At 44.6% G+C, this 25,293-nt stretch overlaps 1 protein-coding gene across 1 annotated transcript in view; it reads left to right on the top strand.

Annotated features, from left to right (window-relative positions):
• GAS2 (growth arrest specific 2) overlaps positions 1 to 25,293 on the top strand; it is an 851,053-nt gene that overhangs the window by 24,966 nt on the left and 800,794 nt on the right. The gene's annotated exons all lie outside the window — the stretch shown is intronic.

Raw genomic sequence — 25,293 nt, forward strand, 5'->3', positions numbered from 1 at the left:
AACCTTCAAATTCACTAAACACCAGTAATAGTTTATGAAAGAGATAGATTAGGACGTAGGGGAGATTTCAGGCTAACTTAGATGAAGCAGGGTAGGATATACCACACAGGTTCATCGCGGTAAAATATTTTGCCTTCTGACTTAGGGACTGATTGTGAGTTAGGAAAAAGGGTTAAACCATCATGAACATGATGGATACCCTGTCTTCCGTATTTAAAGTGCAGTTGGATATAATGCACTTGTAATACATCTCCAGTCAGTAAAAAACTCCTAAAGTGGTTTTTCACTGTAACAAAGCTATCTCTCAAATAGACTATTACTGGGTTACCTTATTATACTTAATACGTGATAACTTCAGTTTGGAGACAGATTAATACTTCTTCCACTCAGAATCAGAATTCTCTTTATTCTGCTGTAAACAGCCATAAAAACATTGATTCTACCACTTGGGTGTTTGTGGGGACTGGGGTGCTCATCAAACCATCCCATACAGTTATATATAAACAGGGTTTTGGCCCGCAGTGCTATCAAATGATGGAAAGATACACCCTGCTCCCCTAATTACAATCCTTGAACACCAATAGTTAACCTCATGAGGAAAACACAATTCTTATCATCAAGTTCATTCAGATTACAAAGTAAAATGAACAAAGACAGCTTCTTGTCTTGACTATTGGTTTATGTTCTGGCTTTTTCTTTTTCATTAGACCTCCTTAAGCCATAAAAACATGCAAGACGTGTAAAAATTGTAATAGTATACATACAGGCTATTAAAACATGCAGGTAAAATACGTAATGTAATCAGGTTTGGGATATTAATGACTACCAATCTGGATAAATTCAGGCTGGGATGAATAAAACCAAAATGAAAACAGAGTCAAGTGCTAATTCAACGATACACTGAAATTAATCTAAAATCATTGGCATCCTAGAGCGAACTGCGGCTGACCACACGTTTCGTCATCTTGAATGCCAATAAAAAATGATATGCTAGCATATAAAGCCATAGATTCCTAAACTTAAAAAATTGTATGAGGAATTTCTGGGTATACATTTTATAATATTCACAAAAGAAGAGGAAATATACCATAGTTTATTTGTGCAAATTAATACATGGGCATTCTCTAGAGTTTAGCTGGGGTTGGTGTCCAGCCGGAAAACAATGTAAATATTTCACAATACTGGCCTAGAAACTGAACGATAAGTGCCTTTCCCAGATCTTAGTAGTGTTCTGCAGGTAGTTGGTAGAAATAGCCCCCGGGATTAAGATATAAATAATGCTTACACTTGATTTTTGTCTTTCAGCCCTTATCCACTCTTCTTAGGCTCGCTCTAGCAGCAAGACTTGCACATATCAGCCAATCCAATAGCTTCCAGAGATTATTTTACGTACACTATCCAGGGGATCGAAAGACCCTTATCAAAGGCCAAACAGTCTAAAACTATCTCTCTAGTTAATTTAGCTTTTTCCGAGCTCCTGATAGAACGACACAAGAGAATTGGTCAGCTACAAATAAAATCTCTCAGAAAGTCTAAACCTAATTCATTGTGGCAAGTACAGCTGGAGGTTGACATGGGAGCTGACAATACACTCCAACAGAATAGATTTTTCTCCCTTTGGAGGGTAGCCAAGTCACCCAGGCCACATAGGCCTGCCCCATAATTTGCTATAGGGACGCATTGTGCCGAATATATTTCCAAGAGGGGTGTGAGAACCCTCTCTCCCTTAGATGACGGAAGACTTAGCAGTGAGCCAATGGCCCTTGAGAACTACCTTGGTCCTACTTTATGACATATGCACAGACTATGTCCCAGATGAGCTGAAAGTGACCCTCAGGTAAGAGTAGGAGCTGGGGCTTGAAAACACTTCATTACCTACCGTAATAGTCAAGGGTCGCATGCGCTTTGGGTCACAAGTCATTATAAAAGAATTAGTTAAATTAGTTAATAAATCCAGCTTGGCGACGAGGAGAGCGTTGTTCAGTAACCTGAAATCTATCAGGTTGTTGTAAATTAAGGCAGAATGTGATTAAGCATTTACTGAAAACATTAGTGTTTCCCTTTTATCGTGTTTTCCCCATTATGTTGGCCGAAGTCCGGACTCCATTTTGTATTGACATGCTGCCATGTGTTCACCACGAGGAGAGTCCGACCTCTGTGTTAGTTGCTCTTGTAATCTGCCTAGCAACAGGTTATAAATAGCTCTCCCTTGTCCGTCTGGCGCATGCCCAGACTTGACCACATCTGTTATAATTAGCTTTGCTTGACCATGTGTTTTCGCGGGCCCAAGGAGTGTGTTAGCTCCGCCCATGTATTGATTCGGTATCGAGAATGACCCTAAATGGTAATGTTCTTCAACTTTGTGGTATCCACCCACTCATGAGCCCCTTTGCTGTGTATAAAAGGGGACTGTGTATGCAAGTTCTTTGTGCTACTCCTTGCAATACTGAAGAGTGTTGTGTGGATTGTAGGACCACCCTTAAGGGTTAATAAACGTTGTTTTTGTACTTTGCAGTTTCCGTGCCAACTTCCTTATAGATTTCGTTACAGAAGAGCGAACCCTTGTCTCTTGCGGGCCTAGCTGGGGCTTGTATTCATCAATTGGCGCCCGTCACGTGGGGCTCATCGGCGACTCGGATGCTCGTAGGACTGGTCGCGACGAAGGTGAGGAGTTTGGCCAGGGACGTGATCACTGCCAGCGGCGTCTTAGCCTTGGCATCCCGAGGTTTTTCTTCCTTCCCTTCCGAGCTGACCATCTGGGTGGCGCCGGTCATCGACTGAGACCTCTTCTGTCGGTCCTGCCGTGAGAGCCGTTTGGGCGATTGTGGAGCTTGGCAGTTGGAACCTGGACTCTTGATTGGTAAGAACCGTTGTACGGTACTTGCTCCGAGTTTTGAAGCCTGGTCTGGCTATTTGAGTTTGATTGATGGTGACTAGTCATATTTTGAATTTGTCTTTGTGAAAATATATGCGTTGCAACACATATAGGCAGGTAATGTGGAGAAATTTCTCCGGAGCTGTGTAAACTTTGAACGGCGCAACGATTAAGTGCCATTTTTTTGATAATACTGCATATTTTGCATTATTCCTAGCATGCCTGCTTTCAGCGCACTCCGTAAGTGGTGTTGCTGTCTTGGGAACCGGTTGAACCTCGAGGAATCTGCTCCAGCTCCCCCAGAGGGGACTCCTAATAGGGATATGTACGTGAAGCATGGTCTTTCTTCCATAATGTACAGCACGTTATGGAGGAAATATACTAGGAAGGATCCTGAGTTGCGATGGCCTTTGTATGGATCGTTTGATCTACGTAAGATTGAGTATGTGGAACAGTGTATGTGTAAGCGACGTGCGCGTCAGGATATGTTTGAGTGTGTGCGATTATGGGTGAAGGAAGTGCGTGAGCGAGAGAAACGTGAGAAAGCGCTGTTCGATAAGGAGCAGCGAAAGAATGATCATATGCGAGCGCAGGAAGCGAAGCGTCGGGAGGATAAAGAGCAAACGGACAGACAAGAGAAAGAGCGTAGGCTACAAGTTTCGGGTCAATATGTTGTTCGTCAGCCGCTTTATCCTGTCCTTAATAATCCTGATGACGATTTTTATTTACTAGATCGCTCTCCGCCCCCTTATGTTGGCGCATCTGCTCCACGGCCGCAAGATTCTGGCCCGGCTCCGGGTAAGGTCGACACACGGTCCATGTTATCGGCCGAGCATATGGCTGAGCTCCGGAAACTTTCCCTTCGTGCACTTAAGGGCAAGATGTCTATGGATGAGTTGTTCCATGCTTGGGGGTCGTGGCAAGATAGAGAGAGGGTGTATTTTCTGTCTCATTTTTCAGAAGAAGTAATCGCAGCTTTCCGAAAATATTCTAGTGTCTTTGAGCCTGACGACGTGTCTTTGGATGCCGGAGCATTACGTAATGGTGTTTTTTCTCCCCCTAAGGCTTCTGAGGCGGCTCGGCGGCTGTTCGCTTTGCGGGACGAGGTACTGGTCCTTAGAGAGAAAGCACGTCAACAAACGGAGGAGGAGAAGCAGTCGGATTCGTCTGCAGCAGGGGGCTACCCATCCGCCTCCCAGTCAGATAAGGATGACATAGTGCATGCTAAACCGATGCGAGAGGCGGCGCCTTTGTATGTTCCTCCTAAGGGAGCGGGGACTAGCTCGGATGTTAACTCCGCCGATGCAAGGGGATATTTTGTATATAATTGGGTTTATACTCCATGGCATAGGGCCGATGTTATGGCATTAAAAAATGCGCTGCCTGACCCCCGCAAGAATCCAGCGGCCTTCTATGAAGAAGTCGAGGGGGCCTTGAATTCTTGCATTATGACCTTGGCGGATATAGACCTGTTCTTTGGCCTTATCCTACCGCCGGATACGTGGCGCTCTGTCCGGAAGGTAGATGATGTGGTTGCCTTCAAGGCCCGGTGGTCTGACCTTGAGGATGAGGATAGGGAACGGAAGCCCGCACAGAAACCACCCCAGAATATTTTAGATCTCCCTGCGGCTATTGTGGCTAAGTTGAAGACGATTATCCCCCCTAAAAAGATTGACTGGAATATGTTAGCAGCATGTAAACAGAAAGTTGACGAGTCAGTCGCGGACTTCTTTACGCGTTTTGAGGAAACGTTCCATGATTTTAGTGGCCAGTCGCTTACTGACGACACGGGCGCCACCTTTTCGCGGACAAATATGTGGCTAATCTGCTGCCGGCAGTTGCGGCCCGGTTAAAAGCGAGTGAGAGTTCTTGGTCCTCCGCGACACCGACGGCCCTTCTGACCATTGCCCAGTATTATGAGCGTCAGGAGCACGAGGCGAAGGGCCAGGAGGAGAAGAAATCGAAAGATCTTAAAACCAAAGTGATGTTAGCACAAGTATATGGCCCGCCCCGCCGGGGTAATAATAATAGGGGAAGGGGCGGATCTTATGGTCCCCCTTCGGGCCGATCTGATTTGAATAAGAACCAGTGTGCGTATTGCAAGCAGTTGGGCCATTGGGCCAGGGATTGCCCAGCGTTGCGTGCTTCGCGTCCGGGGCACACTCCGGGTGGGCCGAGAGGTAGAGGGGGCTTCTCGAACTTTAGAGGGAATTCCAACGATAATGTCCGTTTCGATACTGCCGGACAGCACCGAGATAGCTCAAATGTTTTCGATCGTCAGCACCAGTATCATGTATCGGACATCGATCGGTCGGGATATCATGATTCTCAGCATGCATAGGAATGCGTAGGATGGGGGTCCGAATCAGTTGAGGTGCCGGTCGATCAGACGGGTCCTTATGTATCGGCTGAGGTTTTAGGTTCTACTGATCAGTTCCTAGTGGATACAGGAGCGACACGTAGTGCATTGTCTAGGTACTTGGTTCCGGGGGCTCCCCCATCCGGCTCAATAGTTACATCGGTAGGGTTTGACGGTACACTTTCCCGAAGCCCTCTTTCACAGCCCCTTGCATTTAAAGTTGATTGTTTTTCTGCGCCTTGTCCGTTTCTGCTTGCTCCGTACACACCGGATAACATTATGGGCCTTGATATGTTAAAGCATTTTCGGGCTACAATTCGCTGTTCCCCTGAGGGTGTGAGGGTGATTTTAAATGACAACTACCCCCGATCTGGGCGGATGTGTACGATCTCAGAGGATGCGTTGTTGGCTACCCTCCCCCAAACTTTATGGGCAACATCGGACACAGATGTCGGACAAATGGTGATTCCTCCGGTCCACATTAATGTCCAGGAGGGGGCGGTACTACCGCGCCTCCCACAGTATCGTATTTCCCAGGAGGGCGAGGAGGCTCTCATACAGATTGTGCAAGACTTGATCGCAGTGGGGGTAGTGGAAGAAGTTCCCTATAATATCTGTAACAGTCCGATTCTCCCAATTTTGAAAAAGGACACGGATGCAAAGGTCTATCGGTTTATAATTGATTTGAGGGAGGTAAACAAGATCGTGATACCTCAGTATCCGTTGGTTTCTGATATCACGACGTTGCTTACCTTGGTCCCGCCTACGGCGACCATGTTCTCAGTGATTGATTTGAAAAATGCCTTCTTTTCTATTCCCATTCACCCTGATAGCCGATTTCTTTTTGGGTTCACATTAAACAATAGATCTTATCGTTTTTGTAGAATTCCCCAAGGCTATACAGAAAGCCCTAGTATTTATAGTCAGGCTTTGAAGCGGCAGTTGGATTCCTTTGCCTTACTCGAGGGGGTCGCCCTCATTCAATATGTCGATGACATCTTGTTGGCGGCTGACACCCTGGAGTTGTGTGAGAAAAGTACGATAGCCTTACTTTCTTTTTTAGCATCCCACAATCATAAGGTCTCTAGGAAGAAATTGCAATTCTGTAGACCAAAGGTGACTTATTTGGGTCACCTTTTGTCTAAGGAGGGGCGTGCACTCACACCAGATCGTATCCAAGTAATTTTGGACACACCAAGGCCATCCACGCAGAAGGATGTGCGTGCATTTTTGGGTCTTGTTTCTTTTTGTAGACAGTGGATATTGGGGTTTTCACACATAGCTAAGCCATTACTAGCGCTCTTGACAAAAGACACGCCCATCCCGATCCCCTGGTCAGATGAGTGTGACGCTGCTTTTCAGCAATTGAGACAGGCCCTTTGTTCAGCACCAGTGTTAGGGACCCCTGATTATGCAAAACCCTTTTCGTTGTATGTGCATGAGAAAGATGGATGTGCATTATCAGTCTTAGTGCAGATGCACGGCGATAAGCAGCGCCCTTGTGCATACTTTTCGGCTGTACTTGATCCTGTCGCCCGAGCATTGCCAGGGTGTTTTCGCTCGGTTGCGGCGACAGCTGTGTCAATACGGCAGAGTGAAGGAATTGTATTGTCCCATAAACTGTTGGTGTTAGTTCCCCACGCTGTTGATGCCCTGCTTAATCAAACAAAGACGCAGCATTTGACCAGTGCCCGTTTAACGGGATATGAGTTGACGCTTTTAGCTCCTCACATTACGTTAAAAAGGTGCGTGACATTAAACCCGGCCACATTGTTGCCATACCCCGAGACCCAGCCTGAGGCACAGAAAGCGCATGATTGTATTCTTGTGACTGAGGAACAAACAAAGGGTCGTATTGATCTCCAGGATACGCCCTTTTCAGATGTAGATGGAGAGTTGTGGGTGGATGGATCATGCCTGAAGCTACCAGATGGTACGACTTCAGCAGCGTATGCAATTACCACGTTACAGACGATAGTGGAGACAGCACGCATACCACAGAAATCAGCTCAAGCAGCGGAACTGATAGCGTTAACACGAGCGTGTGAGCTCAGTACAGGATTGTGTGTGAATGTTTACACAGACAGCCGCTATGCCTTCGGAGTAGCGCACGATTTCGGCCTACTCTGGAAGGAGAGAGGGTTTCTAACGTCACATGGGATACAGATAATGCATGGGGAGTTAGTTCACAACCTTTTAACTGCATTGACATACCCAAAGAAAATCGCCATTGTTAAGTGTAGCGCCCATAGGAAAGTGGTTGATAAGGTTGGAGAAGGGAATGCGTTAGCGGATCGAGTAGCACGGGAGACTGCGATGCAGCCCGGCACTACTGCCATGTATGTAGTGAAGTCACAGGTGGAGAGATGGCATGATGCGAAGGAGCAAGTACGAGAAATACAAAAGACCGCTTCTGACAAAGAGCGGGAACAATGGGTTAGCGAAGGAGAACTGGATGACGAGGGTTGCTGGAGAAATAAACAGAAGGATAGATGGAAGTTACCCACGGCTTTTGTACAACCTATGGTCCAGATGGCACATGGGCTAGCACATGTTGGAGCTTCCGCAATTGTGAAATTGCTTACCCAAGTCTGGGAGCATCCAGAGATTGCTAGCACAGCAAAGAGGGTGGTGCAGACCTGTATGATCTGTCTGAAGTATAACCCAGGGAAAGGCACGCGAACTCCAGCAGGAGGATTTGCGACACCCACTGCACCCTTTGAGGTTCTGCAGATGGATTACATCCAGCTTGAGCGCTGTAACAATTTGAAGTATGTTCTAGTAGTGGTTTGCGCCTTCAGTAAATGGGTTGAGGCGTACCCTGCGAAAGACAATACTGCAATAACTACAGCGAAGCTATTGCTGAAAGAGTTTTTCCCCCGATACGGCGTCTGTAGACTTCTGTGGAGTGATAATGGCCCTCACTTTGTAGCAGATGTTATAAAGTATGTCTTGAAGGGCCTAGGCATCACCCAGAAGTTCCACGCCGTGTTCCACCCTCAGTCTGCAGGACTAGTCGAGAAGTATAATGGTACACTGAAGCTTAAGATCGCCAAAATTCAAGCTTCAACATCTCTGACTTGGCCAGACGCCTTGCCACTGGCGTTATTGTCAATTAGGTCGGTGCCACACTCTCGAACCGGCCTTACACCCTATGAGATTGTATTTGGACGCCCAATGAATATTTGGGGTCCACCAAGGCCTAAGGCTGTGTATGATGTACCTTGTGTGATGATGAGTGATTATCTGGCACAGTTAACGGATAACTTGGTTTCTATTCATCAACAGGTCCGAGAGGCGCTCCCTGATCGGTCTATCGGTGAAGGACATGGTCTCCGGCATGGGGATCATGTCATGCTGAAGGTCTTCGACAGAACGAACAGTTTGGAGCCGAGATGGGTCGGACCTGAGCAAGTCCTTCTTGCAACGAGGACGGCAGTGCGAGTCTCGAACAGGAAGAATTGGATCCATTCCTTGCACTGTCGAAAGGTATCGCCCGGATTGGTGGAGTCTGCCGTGCTGACCGATCAACGAGACATCCTAACAGCAGAGACAGGCCGTGCTGCAGAGCCAAACGACACTGAGGAGCTCTTTCCGGACCACGCGACTACTGGAGGAAGGCGATATCATCTGCGACCAAGGAAGTGAGATTTCCAGTACCGGGACATACTGTCAGAACGGCCCTTGGGTTAGTGAAACGGAGAGCCGATGAGGCAAGGGGGGGGGGATCAGCCCTGCATTAGTGTAGCGACACCCGTCTTGGCCCGCTGGTGAAGAAATCAACCGCTGCCCAAGGGGAAGAGTTCTGACAGACTTTTAGTTTCAGGAAGATATCAGGATATTGTTTCCTTTGACATGGAGAAGAAGAAAATTCTTTGTGCGTTGGGGTTCATGCTAACAGTAACTATCATTGGTATAACCACATGGTTTGTGGAGGAGGCAACTCCTGCTCGAAAGACGCTTGTGTTGACGACTCCAGTGCCTGCGGAGCACTACTTTTACACATTGCCATACCAAGAGTTGAAGCATCGACAATCCTATTTGAATAACACTTTCATTCAGATGCTGCATCACACCCACGTTGCTACAAACGCTACGAACTGTTGGATATGTGGGATGATGCCAGCCCATCAGAAGAAAGGAGGTACGCCATTCATACCACTTCCTTTCTCTCACAATGGCTCCTGTAGAGCATGGTACACTCTGTTGTTTGCCACTCGAAAACCGACAGTGGGACGATTGCTTTTCAGACTTAATAAAGAATGCCATCAGGACAAGAATGGATATCCACAAGCGAATGGGACAATTTGGGAATGGGAAGAATACCGACCGGACAATGAATCCATTCCCTATATCTTCACGAACACCAGAGACACTGCGGGAAGAGATAAGTTTGTAATTCAAGTAGCACAAGCTCAAGCGGACTTGTGTGTCCAGAGTGTAGGTTTTATCCCTGTTGGTGTCAGTGATTGTATAACTGTTCTAAACATTGATGGGTTGAACAATAGCACCTTCCTAGCATCCCATAATACCTACTTTGTATGTGGAAATAAAGGTTATTACCGTTTGCCGGCTGGGTGGTCTGGGGTATGCTATGTATCATTCCTATTACCTCCTGTATTCCTAGCACCTGCATCGTATCATAAAGACTTGAAACTGTTGAATAATGTGACTGTAAATAGATATAAACGTACTCTATCCATTGACGAGGTGGATCAAACTGATACCAGTTTGCAACAGTATATTGATTTTAATTTAGGACTGTTTTTCTTTGTCGGAGCCGCTTTGAATAGTAGGAAAATCCGAAGATTAACAAGAGTGGTAGAAGCTGTGACAAATCAGACTGCTGCTGCTCTTGGGAATCTTACGGAAGAATTACAGATTACCAGAATTGTTGCATTGCAGAACCGTATGGTATTGGATGTAATGCTAGCTGATCGAGGAGGAGCCTGTAAAATTATTGGAAGTAGCTGCTGTGTGTTCATTCCTGATCATACGCCATCCGTTTATAACGCCATTAATAAGCTGCATAAAATAGCAGCTGAAATCCACACGGAAAACGGCACTTGGTCCTTTTCTGGATGGTTTTGGGCGTTGGTTACTGCCTGGGGATGGAAGGTCTTAACTGGTCTCTGCATTATTATAGCAATTCTGTTCTTTCTCTGTATGTGTATTCAATGTGGACCATTGTGCTGTTCTGTATGCATTTCATTCTGCATTCCAGATAAGAAAGCTATTGCCGATGTTGCCCGCCAGAAGGGTTTAGCTAAAGAGGTTAAAGGAATGATGATAATTGACATATACGATGATTATTCTTGGAAGCCAGATGTCTTCAGTAAATGCTGAAAGGGTCGTCTGTTGTAAATTAAGGCAGAATGTGATTAAGCATTTACTGAAAACATTAGTGTTTCCCTTTTATCGTGTTTTCCCCATTATGTTGGCCGAAGTCCGGACTCCATTTTGTATTGACATGCTGCCATGTGTTCACCACGAGGAGAGTCCGACCTCTGTGTTAGTTGCTCTTGTAATCTGCCTAGCAACAGGTTATAAATAGCTCTCCCTTGTCCGTCTGGCGCATGCCCAGACTTGACCACATCTGTTATAATTAGCTTTGCTTGACCATGTGTTTTCGCGGGCCCAAGGAGTGTGTTAGCTCCGCCCATGTATTGATTCGGTATCGAGAATGACCCTAAATGGTAATGTTCTTCAACTTTGTGGTATCCACCCACTCATGAGCCCCTTTGCTGTGTATAAAAGGGGACTGTGTATGCAAGTTCTTTGTGCTACTCCTTGCAATACTGAAGAGTGTTGTGTGGATTGTAGGACCACCCTTAAGGGTTAATAAACGTTGTTTTTGTACTTTGCAGTTTCCGTGCCAACTTCCTTATAGATTTCGTTACAGAAGAGCGAACCCTTGTCTCTTGCGGGCCTAGCTGGGGCTTGTATTCATCAAGGTGACCTTATCCTAGTGCGATCGCGCAAATCGTATGTGCATTCACTAGTTGGCTATATGGGAGACGCAGGACGAGACCCCTGTTTCTGTTGCTGCTTTCCCTGTTTCTTTGTCCGCCAATTCTGCTTTGGAAAAGTTGGACGATCGTCTTTAACAGATGAGCTCACCTTAGTTTCTTGTATCAAGTCAGGAATGACTATAGTTGGTTTAACCCCTAAACTACTGCGGCCAATAGTTCTATAAGCCTCTGCAATAATTTTAGGCAACTCTTTGGGCTTATCGAGTTCATTGACGCGGGCTAAGGCATTAGCCCCTTGGAATTGTACCGCATCTCCCTTGAGATTACCAAGGACGAGAGAGGCAACTACGTCGAATACTCCGACAAGTCGCATTCCCAACTCTACAGCCGCCTCCGGACCGTGGTTATCTTGAACACGTTTAATGACGGAGGGAAGCACAGCCATAGACGGAGTGCCAAAGCACTTCGAGTAGACCGCGGCAAAAACCTTACCCCAGTTGTCACAATCGGACACTTCTGGGACTAAGTCTGTCGGCAAGCTAATGGTGAGGATTCTGTGTTTCTCCACAGCGGTAGAGTGTGGAAACACTGCTTCCAGTTGGTCAAATTTCTCGGCAAGCCAATAAGGCAAATCGTCCTTATTCTGGGGGTGCTTGCCCATCACTGAATTAACTATGACAGGGCTAATAACAACCGCAGGGTGACCAGCTGGTAGTCCCGCAACAGCAGGTGTCCCCACTTGCACATTGCGTAAAACGTATTGCACCAAAGCCCTATATACTTTAATGAGAGCTGTATGGAGTGTACGCAATTCATCCACCGCAATAGTCAAATAGCGGGGGTGAGGCGTGAATCCGGCCAGCACCGGCCATGTGGCCCCTGCAATCGACAAAGGGCTGAGTCTAGCCGGTGCAACCGCATGGGGAAGGCCACCACTAAACCAAATGCTATGCTGCCAGGCTGAAAGGGGAATCTCCAGCATCCTGTATGGCGTATAATTTGCTGGGACCCATGTGTGAGTTTACGAGTGAAACGTCTTATCATCCACATTGACTGCGGGCAGCGTCACCCAAGAGTAAAACAACTCGTAAGGGCGAGACCCGTCCGCACTCACCACAAAAATTACGGCCATCCCATCGTCCAGTACCCCATACTGCGTCAAATGACGCCGCAAAGGCGTACGACTGCAATTTCGACCGCGATAAGGACACAGAGAAGAACAACAACGGATTTTACAGTAGCACAAGGGTTCAGAAATATTAGAAACCTTTTTAATCAACAAGCTTGAAAGAACCTATCAGGCTACTAATACATAGGTATAATCCGTCATTCCTGTTATCTGGAAACAAGAGTGAGGGTGTCGTGGACTAATATAAGCACTACTAAGGCGTTTCAAATCAAAAGACCAAACGTTAGGTGCGCCATGTTGCAGGGATTCTACTCATGCACAGAACTATGTGCAGGATCCCAGGACCTCAGTGAATTGTGGTGTACCAAAAAACTCACCTCAGTACCCAGAACCCCTATCCGACCAGCATCAGTGTCCCATTCGTTATCCGTATTCTCTCGGAGGTCCCAACGTATAGACAACCCAGAACAAGCGCCTTAGAGTACTCTCAGGAATGGTGGGAATCAGAAATACCTGTTCGTTATTATTCTCATATCAGTCCACAACAAGAGTAATCAGAGACACGGTAAAGTTTAAAAGGTTTATTTTATAAACTATGTGTCCTAAGATGCAGTACTTTGGCTAACATAAGCAGACAAATGATTATAATAAAAACCATCAGCATTGTTACAATACCATAGAAAATGAAGGGAGAAATCATATTACAAATGTCAGTGGAATACAGCCACCTTCCCTTCGCTAGTAAGCTAGTATTATTATACTAATAGAAGGTCTCTAGGCTTGAATGGGGAACCCCATACCGTAAAGATCAGCTTAGGTGAATCACATCACAGGATCAGCTTTGCTCTGCGCCTGGAAATGTTCTTCTCCAGAATGTGTTTCTAACGCATGCAAACTGTAAAATTAAATGCTCTCGGCATTCAGGTATTTGCAGCTGTGTGCATATTATGGCTAGAGAGTGGGCTGATCAACCTGAACTCAAAAATATACATTGTCTGGCGGCTCAGAGTGTTTTGCACACAATGTTCAGACCAAGGTCGCAGTGCACGTCTAGGGATGTGAAAAACAGACAGTTCTCGTGAAGAAAAGGCAAGCAAGCAGTTTTCTAATAATAACATGTCTCTACAGTGTCGTGTGCAAAAGCAGCAAAAGTGGCAAGATGGCTTTCTAACATCTAACGCGCTTATGCTAACATAGCAATGTATGCATCTAAATCGCTGCATTCACTACAACAAAGGAGTGCACTAGATGATCAAAGGATTTTGGATGCAAGTAATTAACATTTAGTCATCCGAGTACAATATTACTGATAGGGGGCACCATTCATCATGGGCACGTCTGGAGTGCACTTACTAAACTCCCTACTTAGATCTTTTATGTACAAAATGAAAAGAAGCGGCTCTAAGATGCACTCCTGGCGAACCCCCAACCAATACTAAATGCATCAGTGGCTTTCCCTTTGTTCGCAAACCTGACTCGAGCCTTAGTGTCCATAGGCAAGGAGACCAACAAGTGGACTAGCGATGGATGCATTTGCATATTAATGAGGACTTGCCACAGCTTAGCCCGATTAGCACAATCAAAGCCATTGTCAAATCCATAAAGGCTAAATATAGTATAAGACTGCTTGGCCACAATATATTACCCAATTATCAGGTTTAAGTTGAAGCATTGATCAATCGTCCCTATACCACTTCGGAATCCATATTGAAATTTATTTAACACGGTATTTTCAGTGATTCAATCTACTACTATATTACACAGGACTCTGCCTAGGATTTTGGCTGGTATATCTAACAGGGAAATCGAGCAGTAACATTTAGGCTATGCCCTGTTACCCTTTTTAAAGATCGGCACAATGACTAAGGTAGCCAAGGAGCAGGGGATCAATGACCTGTTCAGGCTGTTGTAAACTTTTGTCGACAGTGGGGCCCAAAGATCCATGTAACACTTAGGTGCAGATTAGGATCCTGGTAAAAATTACCCCATACGACTCATATCCGGTCTTTTTACCGTACGAATCGTACAAGTGCCGTACAAACTGCCAAGTACGATTCGCATGGGAAAAAGTCCATACGAATCGCATTGGGAATAATTCCCCACACGCCCTCGGGTCGGAAAAAGTGTTCGACACGTCCCCGGACGATTCACCATACAAATGTGAAAAGTGAAGTCCGACCGCGCAAGTACGATCCATCCTGTGCGTCTGATGTTACAACCGTATGGAAAATGCACCGTACGGACCGAACTCCCATAGCAACCATGGAGACATGTGCCCGCATACGCGCCGAACACCCCCCCAGCCCCCGTGAGTACGCACCGTACCCCCCGTGTATGTACACCCGTGTACGTACGAGTCGTACCCCCACCCGTGTATGTACATACCCCCCCCGTGTATGTACACCCGTGTACGTACGAGTCGTACCCCCCGTGTATGTACACCCATGTACGTACGAGTCGTACCACCACCGTGTATGTACGGTACATACCCCCAGCGGGTACGCACCATACATACACGGGTGGGGGTACGACTCGTACGTACACGGGTGTACATACACAGGGGGGTACGACTTGTACGTACACGGGTGTACATACACGGGGGGTGTACATACATGGGTGGGGGTACGACTCGTACGTACACGGGTGTACATAAACGGGGGGGTTCGGCACGTACTCACGGGGGCTGGGGGGGAGGGGGTACGGCACGTACCGGGCCCCCTAATCTGGTTGTTTCGCGGCGTACTTCGCTTTTCCGGCACTTTTTGGGTGCCGTAAAAATATTGCCGTCCGGACTGCTGTCGGTTCGATTCGTACTTCCTGGGTCATGAAACGCTGCCTGAAAGCGTCCCGACGTCACGTCGGAGCATTCCCGGATCACATTCGTATGTATATTTACGTCGGTCCGTGTTTTGTACGACTCGTACGGAAATGGTGTTTCCGTGCGAATCGTACTTCCATGTTTGTAATGTTTATGTCCCGGGTACGAGTCGGACGGAGAAAACGCTCCGACCGACGGTTCGTACCCGGTTTTTCCAGGATCCTAATCGGCACCCAAATAATGTCCTTCAGGACACCATCCAGAATTGGGTGCTTCCCTCCTGCACTCTCCTGGATGGCGGCCTTCACTTCCTGTAATAAAATGTATGGGAATGTTGGAGCCCCCTGGCTATAGCTGCAAACAAACCAAACTGGCATCAGAGTACTTTTTTTCAAAGTGTGCCTCCCCATCCTCCCCATTTATGTGACAACTAACTACTGATCCACCTTGATCCAGGGAGCGCATACAAGAGACAGCCTTCCAAAATGACTTGCTATCCTTTGTGCGGGCAGTGTTACTTAGAAGAGAACACTAATTGGAGATTAAATATTTCCTCCTCCTATTTATAATTAATTTATAGGCTTTGCGCTGAGTGGCCACTAAGCTGCGATCACGGGGCCATGTGTTTAAAGCCCTTTGAAGGAGTCGGTTTGCCCATGAACAGCTGTGATCAAACCATCAAGGACATATAGACTGTGATCTGATAGGTTAGGAGAGAGAGAATCTTATCCTCTCACAGAGAGTAATGAAGGAGATTACAATTGCTTCATCAGTATCATTCTCTCATAGGCTGTCCAAAACTATCTAAAGGTTTGCAGCTACTGAATCACAGACAGAATATCGAGGAGAAGAATACTGAGCTGCCACAATATCGAGGTAAAAATATCGAGCGACAGAATAGCGACTTCCTATCTACAAACAGGTAAGTACAAGAACATTGAATCCTAAATATCGTTGTTAATAATATAGTTTGCTAAAATATCGACTTTTTTAAATGTCTTAAAAGTAATATAAAATTTATTAAATAATAAATATAATTAAATAAACATACTTAAAAAGAATTTAAAAAGGTTAAAATAATAAATAATAAATGTAATATTAAAAATAACCATGCATTTTTTATATAAATTAACTTAATAATAGTAAAAAATAATTCATATTTTTAATGATATAATGTTACAAACATAATTTAAAATATAAATACACACACACATATATATATATATATATGTATGTATATATAAATAACCCTATAAAAATTAATTATATATAATAAGTTAAAACATTAAAATAAATATATTTTTTTAAATAATATTTTACACTACATTAAATATGACAATACTGAAAACGTTGCATAGCTTAGGGGTTACAATTACTATTCCCACTCCAGTGAGTGGTACAGTAGGAAAAGTGTTGGATAGCGGGAGTGTAAAAATTACTAATCCCACTCCAGTGAGTGGAACAGTAGGGAAAGTTTTGGATAGCTGGTGGGTAAAAATTACTATTCCCACTCCAGTGAGTGCACCAGTAGGGAAAGTGTTGGATAGCGGGTGGGTAAAAACTACTATTCGCACTCCAGTGAGCGCAACAGTAGGAAAAGTGTTGGCTAGCGGGTGGGTAAAAATTACTATTCCCACTCCAGTGAGTGCAACAGTAGGGAAAGTATTGGATAGTTGGAGGGTAACAATTACTATTCCCACTCCAGTGAGTGCAACAGTAAGGAAAGTGTTGAATAGCATAGGGGAATAATTTTGTATACCCACTCCTGCAATATAATTAACATTAATTAACAATTAATTCTTTTTCAAAATTAATTTACCTCCCACCATTTTCCCCTACAAACGTCACCTCCAATATTGTAAAATATTAATAAATTAACATAATTATTTAACAAGTAATTAATAAACTAATAACAATCAACAATAAAATTAATAACCATCAAATCTAAATTAATTCACACAATTAACACTATAAAATAACTTGTAATAAATATTTCTTAAAAATTAAATTACTTCCCACCCTACTCCCCTATCAACCCTCAACCAACTCCTAAAAAAAGTACATAATTAATATATATACAAATACATAATTAATAATTAATATCTAATGAATTACTAATTAATAAAAATATTTTAGCACAATTAACATAATTACCAATTAATTATTAATTGTTATTAATCAATGTATAATTAATTAATAATAACTGAATTAACTTATTATACAATATAAATGATTAAATAAAAAATTACTAATTAATAAAATAATTAATTAATTAATTTAAATTAAATTACTTCCCACCCTATTCCCCTATAAACCCACAACCCGCCACAGAATTAAATTACGCAAAAAGTAATTAACATATCATTAATTAATTCTTAAAAAATAAATTATAATTAAATTACTTCCCACCATATTCCCCTATAAACCCGCTACAGAATTAAATAATACATACTTTTAACACATATACTAACATACAAAACACTAAAGAAAATCGATATTATTAACAACGATATTTTTACAAATGATATTACGAACTTCGATATTATAAGAAACAATATTTCTTACCTGCATGTCGATTTTCTTAACCACTATATTTTTGCAGGTCGATATCCTGTCTACTCAATATTCAAAACTCGATATTTTGTCCACTCGATATTTTGAATTCGATATTCTGACTAGTTACCACAGCTACTAGCCCATTGAGAAACTTATATGGATCTGGCAACTCCAGCTCAACCTAAGGTTGCCAAGAGATACAGTTAAGTTTCCTAGAGATAGCATCTCTTGGTAAGTCTCCCTATATGGTGCCTTCAGTGTTATTTTGATAGGATTGTGATCCCCATAGTCAGTTGGAACAATTGAACCATCCAGCAGCATTTCACTCAAAAACGTCTTCCACTCATTTGAACTGCAATTTAATAATGTGGGGAAGGGTGTTTCTCTCCTGATTAGAATGGGTTGGGGGTTGTACTCTGAGTTTTAAAGGGTAGCCTGAAGGCTGTGTCCTGACTTCCACGGCTGCCTGCCCTGCCACTAAAAGATGCAGCTCACACCTAGACCTGCCTTGCTTTGTTCCCCTTGACAGAGTAAAGTCAAACCCAGGAAAGGGGTAAGGTTAGCTAAGGGGGATATCCCACACCTACAGACTGGCAATCAGTAGAAGAATGTTACCCTCAGATCATTCATCAGAATTGGAAGATCCTGAAGAAGGACGGCCTTGCTGACTGAAGAAGAAAGACTGGACCTGCTTGCCTTAAACACTGGATCCACAGACGTAATTCCAAGAGTCAGTTGGCTGACTTCCTGTTTGAGCTACAGGGACACAACAAGCTTCCAGAGGTATCCCTTGCAACTACCCAGCTGATCAACACCAACTGGACCTGCCTGAGCCTTGCTACTGCCATCTGCTGGTGTGAGACCTGATCCCCAAGAAGTGCCCCCAGATCAAGGACCCTTGGCTGATATCAGAGTGCTGCTTCAAATTTGAGCTACATCTGAAAATCCAGATGTTTGGGGCTATTTGCGACTGCAAGTGTGCTCCTTGCATCAGCAAAGATCACTGTATCCCTGGCCAATGCAAAGTTTTGACGGCAACCAGCTCTTCACATCAAACAGGGACCACTTGCGTCTTTCACCAACATGAAGCTCCAGCTGCGACCTGCTCCATGCACTGACAACGATGTCTGCATGACCCCAGCCAATGCAAAGCTCCAGCTGAGGCTTCTCATGTAGACTTGGACTGTGAGAATAAAAACTCTTCACCGGGATGAGCCTGGTCCTTGTATCTAACGCGCACTCCTTTGCAGTCTGCCTGAACTTGTGACTTTGACCCAGTCCAGATAACCGTGAGTGGTACTATTTTCACCTGAAACTTGATAAACCCATACATCTGAACTACTTAATATTCATGTCAGTTTATTTAATAATTTGTACTCTATGTTCTAAATTGAGTTGATATTTTTCTTATGTTTTCAATTTATTACCATTTGATTGTAACACATTGCCTCTTGGTTAAACCTGACTGCTTTTGGATCAAGCTACCAGAGGGTTATGCACAGGTTTTATTAGTGGCATTTGTGCTTCACACTGACAAGGATTGCATTTATTACAAGAGTGAGGCTTTAGTAGTAAGCCAATTTTTTTACAACTACCATTGGCGCATTACCTTTTTTCACAATTTTACTTACAACTTTAAAAATTCATATCTCCAGTTCTCCTTATTGGATTTATATAATTTTGGTTTAATTTTGTTCATTACATTTGACTCTATATTTATAAATCAGAGATTAAATATCATAATGAGATTTTGTATTACTTTGTGTGTTCAGCTTTTTAACTATTTTGTACTTCTAAGTGCTTTACACGTTTTCCATAAATTAAGCCTACCTGATGTTTGTCACAGCTACGAGGGATTGCTTTCAGATTTAAATTACTGAATGCTTTGACTGAACTTAACAAGTTAGTGATTTTATTACTTATGGTGGACACCAATCAACATCAATCAACCACTTTCTTACTTAACTCATCAAGGGAGTCATTCTATTTGTATTACTTGTGCAGTTATGCATGATTTAAACTGAAATAATGTAAAAAGAACAGCTGATGGACGGAATGCAGAACAATGTCATACATTCACACCAGTACTGAGATCTGGGCCTAAATCCATCGTTTTTTTGCTCCCAATGTCATTTTAGTTTAAACCTAGCCATATGCAAATCAGTTTTGACTCTGCACCCAATGGGAACAGTCCAGCCGGAACTGCCAGGCCAGGTCCTCCCTGGACTGGAAACAAGCATCCTAGGACCGGTTATGGGGTTTCACCCCTCATCAGCCAGGATAGTTTGACTCCAGTGGCATTAGGAGCATGGGACCCACGTCTGAGCATATTCGTCCCACTCGGGCTGAAAAATGCAAAAAGAACAATTGATGGACAGAAAGCACAACAATGTGTCACTGGATTCAAGCAACCGATCCCAGGATGCTTCTTTCCGTACCAGGGAGGACCTGGCTTGGCAGTTTGGTCTGGACTGTTCCCACGAGGCACAGGGTCAAGACTGATTTGCATATGGCTAGGTCCAAACTGGGGTGGCATGGTGAGCAAAAGAATGATGGATTTAACCCAGATCTATTGAGTGGGGGAAAATGTTTGATTTGCTCTGCATTCTGGCCATCATCTGTGTGTCTTAAACTGAAATAAAACCTTTCTAAATCTAAACTGTAGTGTTACCAAGAGGCTGTTGAAAACCCTGTCTGCCTGCTCTTAATATTACTAATCTACTGTTTGCTGGAGGGAATAAACAGCCGTCATGTTATGTTATGTTGTTATGTTTATGCCTATTTGTATAGAGCACTACTCACCTGTGAGGTTATGCAGGCACTTTACAGGTAGGTAGGCTGTGGACTCCCATAGTGATTACTTGAAGAGCCAGGTCTTCAGCTTCCTGCGGAACTCAAAAGCGATTATGAGGCTCTGGTGTACTGTGGCAGATCATTCCAGGCTTTAGGGCAGATGTGAGAGAAAGCTCCACCTCCAGTTCTGTTTTTGTGTATGCTGGGTATGTGCTCTAATCAGAATCCATTTGATCGGAGGTGTCTTGAGGAATGGTGGAAGTGTATGCAGCTATTGAGGTAGGCGGGACCTATGCTGTGCAGTGCTTTGTATGGGTTATTGTCACGAGTCCCTTCGGTACCGCGGGGGGTGCGGCGAGCAACGCTGCCATTTGCGTGGCTCGGGCTACCCTCTGCGCTTACCTGCAATGTGGGGAGAGGCTTCGGGACCTGTGATGCGGTGTCCAGCGGCTCCGACGCTCTCCCGCTACGCAGCAGGAGGAGCATGCGCATGCGTGAGGAGGTCAACCCGGAAGCACTCAAAAGAGACTTCCGGGTTGAGAATGAAGCAGATTATTTTGCTTCGGAGACGGAACAGCGCGCTACGAGGGAACAGCGTCTGGTGCGGCAAGGTGGCGGAGGGTACCTGTGGCGGATCCAAGGGAAAATACTCTGTTTATAACTTGGGCTCTGCTCACCTTGACCTAGTAGGATTGGGCTTGAAATTCATGGAGAAACTTGTTGTTTGTGACTGTAAAAATTCCAAGGACTGCCATTCATGTTTGGGAATACACGTTTACCAGCATTTATTATCACGATGAGGAAGCATTTATGCCATGAAAGCATTATAACAATTGTGTGACCAGATAAGATTATTTATTATCGATCACCGCAAAGCAAGGGTGCAACCAGGATACCTCAAACTCGCAACACTCAAAGTAAATTTGTTTATTATTGATTCCTAACAGGGGGCTATGAGGTCTTACCAGGATTCATCCCCTGTGATGCCTGTTTTCATTATTATTGTGGTGGGTATTGCGTGAGAGTGTGTGTTCAAATGATAACTACACGGATGTAGAGAGATGAGCCTAACATTAGTGCAGCTACCTTTTCATCATTGGATAAATAGGAATAGGACATTCCTAATGTGCTCTTGCGCAAGACTGTATTGTTTTCTTTACAGGTAATAAGGCAACGCTAGTTTCCTCATTATATGTGTTAGTCATTGCTGTCCATGCTCAAAGGTGTTGTTTCTCGTTTCAGATCTCCCTCCCTGCTGTCCCCTTCCTTTCCTTCCCTCACTTGATCACCTTAACCTTCTGTGCTATTATAGCAAACAGAATTGAGGCTATCAAGGGGTGGACCCACTTGAGCCACGAATCGACCCCGAGGATTCGACAGGAGAAACCGAAAGCTGACAAAATAATCTGCCAAAGTATTTATTCTCCTCTTGGTCGATTCGGGGATAAAGATGGCCACCTTAGAAGACGTGTTAGTAACCTTAGCCATCTTACAATAGGAAGTAGTAGCCTTTCGAGCCGAGACAGCTGCCCTGCAAGAACAGTTTAATAGGTTTCAACGAAATCTTTTTGACATCCACGCTGCTCAACCTAGTGTGGGTGGTTTATGGCCCAACAGAGGAGGGATACAGGTGGTCCCTCCTATATCAGTGGAAATTCCAACGCCCATTCCCTTAGCCCCACCCGAGCGTTATTATGGGGACGCGAACAAGGTGCAGGTCTTTTTAACACAAGTGTTACTACACTTCTCTTGCCGACCCTAGGCCTTCCCTACTAACCAGGCCCGGGTTGCGTTCATGATATCATACCTGGCAGGTGACGCAGCCTTATGGGCTGTCCCGTTGGTAAAAATGGACGACCCGCTGCTATATGATTGGGATGAATTTCGGGTTGAATTTGAAAAAGTATTTGACCGAAGAGCCTCTACCCTATCGGCTGATAGGGAGTTGTTAGAACTAAAACAAGGTTCACGAGACTTAGTAGTATACATTAACTCCTTTCAGAGGTTAATCGCGGAAACACAGTGGCCTGAACAGAAAAGAGCGGCACTCGTTTATCAAGGACTGAAGGACTACTTAAAGGACGTCCTGGCCCAAATTGACCCCCAGCCTTCTACTTGCACGGATTTAATTAATCTTATATTGCGACTAGATCACCGTTTAATCGAGCGACAAGGGGATAAACGTAGATCAGAAAAAACGTATCCCACAACAGAAAAAGGTCGAGTGCCAGGGGGTAACAACATCAACCACCCTGAACCCATGGAGCTAGGGACAGTTTGAGCCCCTCTCTCCACTGAAGAGAGAGAACAGAGAAGAAGGGATGGCCTGTGCCTATATTGCAGGCGTAAGGGACATTTCCTTAAAGACTGTATGGTTAAGCCTAAGTTTAGAGCAGGTCTTAATAGAGCTGTGTTGGAAGTACCTGAGACGAAGGCGGGAAACTGAAGAGCTCAAGAATAGAAAAGGGGGAGTTCTTGGGAAAATCCACTATCCCTTCTATAAGCGACTCAACACCAGCCCTTCACAAACACTTCTACTTATCACTTTCCATATATACCGACACAGGGTGGAAAGAATCAAAGGCTATGGTTGACTCTGGGGCTACTGGTCTTTTCATGGACGAGGGTACCTCACGAAGGTTACAGATTAAGCTAGAAAGAAAACGGAAACCCGAGAAGGTGTGCACAGTGGACGGTAGAGTCTTAGTATCTGGTCCTATTTGCTTCTGTACACAAAGATTAGAAGTAGTATGTGATGGCTTACATAAAGAAGAGATTAGATTCAACATCATCCAGACCCCCCGTATGGGATTATATTAGGGTTGCCTTGGTTAGTCAAACATAACCCCAGGGTGGATTGGGTGTCCAGAACACTGACCTTCGACTCTTCCTGGTGTAAAGAGCATTGTGGAATTCCTCTACCCATGTCAGTCACTGCCTTAGCCAATAAGCACGCTATAGCCACAGCTGCAGAACAAGACGTCACACTTCCTCCTTGTTACCATGAGTTTCTGGATGTCTTTTGCGAAAACCAGGCAGAAGTGCTGCCACCTCACAGACCATAAGACTGCCAAATCGACCTGGTTCCTGGGGCAAAAATACCATGTGGGCGGATATATGCCCTCACTGAGCCTGAAGGACAACATCTCAAGCAATACCTAGATAGGTACTTAACTAACGGTTTTATTCAACCATCTAAATCCCCTGCAGCATCGCCTTTGTTTTTTACAACTAAGGCAAACGGCAAACTTAGAACACTTATTGACTTTCGTGCTCTCAACACTATAACGATAAAAAACCGGTACCCGCTGCCCCTGATTCCTGTTCTTCTCGATCACGTAAGAGGGGCTAAGATCTTTACTCGACTGGACCTAAAAGGGGCTTACCACTTAGTCCGCATGAGGAAGGGCGATGAGTGGAAGACGGCCTTCCGCACCAAGTATGGTCTCTTCGAGTATGTTGTGATGCCCTTCGGGCTCTGTAATGCCCCTGCGGCATTTCAACACTTTATCACTGATGTCCTCCGAGAATTTTGGGATATTTTTGCCGTAGTATATATAAGAGACATTTTAATCTTTTCTGCTGATGAAGACATTCATCGCCAACATGTCAAATCTGTATTCCAAGCGTTACGCAACAATGGATTGTATTGTAAAATTAGCAAATGCGTGTTTCATGTGCAAGAAGTGGAGTCTCTTGGGTGTTATAATAACTCCCAATGGGCAAGAGATGGCTAAACATAAGGTCCAAGCCGTGAAAGAGTGGAAGTCCCCTTCCTCAGTGCGAGAGGTACAGTGTATTCTTGGCTTTGCCAACTTCTATAGGCGTTTTATACACCAGTTCTCCAAGGTAGTGTCTCCCATCACCAAACTCTTGAGGAAAAACACTGCCTTCCAGTGGTCGGTTGAAGCCAAACAAGCCTTTGAACGCCTCAAGGAAGCCTTTACGTCTGCCCCCATTTTGGCTCACCCTGACCCAAAACGGCCTTTCATAGTATAAGCTGATGCCTCAGATGTGGCTCTAGGGGCTATCCTGTCTCAAAGACATGAAACCACCGGACAAATGCACCCTGTGGCATATATGTCACACAAACTAAATGAAGCGGAAAGGAACTATACCGTTGCTGAAAAAGAGTTATTGGCAATAAAGAGGGCGTTTGAGGTATGGAGACACTATCTGCTGGGTGCTCAACACCTGGTCACAGTGTATTCTGATCACCGTAATCTTCAGTTTATGAGCTCTGCGCATCTGTTATCTCCACGACAACTGAGATGGATGCTATTCTTTGAAGAATACAGTTTTGTTGTTACCTATAGACCGGGGACAGAGAATAAAAAGGCAGACACTCTTTCCCGACAGGATTCAGCACAAAACGAAAAAGGAAAACAAGTACACTCCATAATGAACCTGCTCAGGTCATCGGAGTTCTCCAAACCGAGGCATTCCTCCAAAAGGTGAAAGACGCCATACAACGACCCTATTGGAGAGACTGGCTAAGGAGACACAACCAATGGAAGGTCATACAAGGACTACCTATGTGTCATAACCAGTTGCTGGTCCCCACTAAGGCGAGACAGCAGGAGGTAATTCACTGGTGTCATCACATACCCAGTGCAGGACACAACCGGGTGGACAAAACGTTAAACCGAGTATTGAGGAATTTCTGGTGGCCCTCAGTCCACAGAGATGTACAACAAGCCGTTTTAGCAGTACGACTTGTAGTTGAGCCAAGACAGACCACAGAAAACCAGCAGGGTTGTTAAAACCACTGCCCACTCCTGAAGAACCGTG

Source organism: Triturus cristatus, chromosome 3_1, assembly GCF_964204655.1.
Source record: "Triturus cristatus chromosome 3_1, aTriCri1.1, whole genome shotgun sequence".
NCBI lineage: Eukaryota > Metazoa > Chordata > Amphibia > Caudata > Salamandridae > Triturus > Triturus cristatus.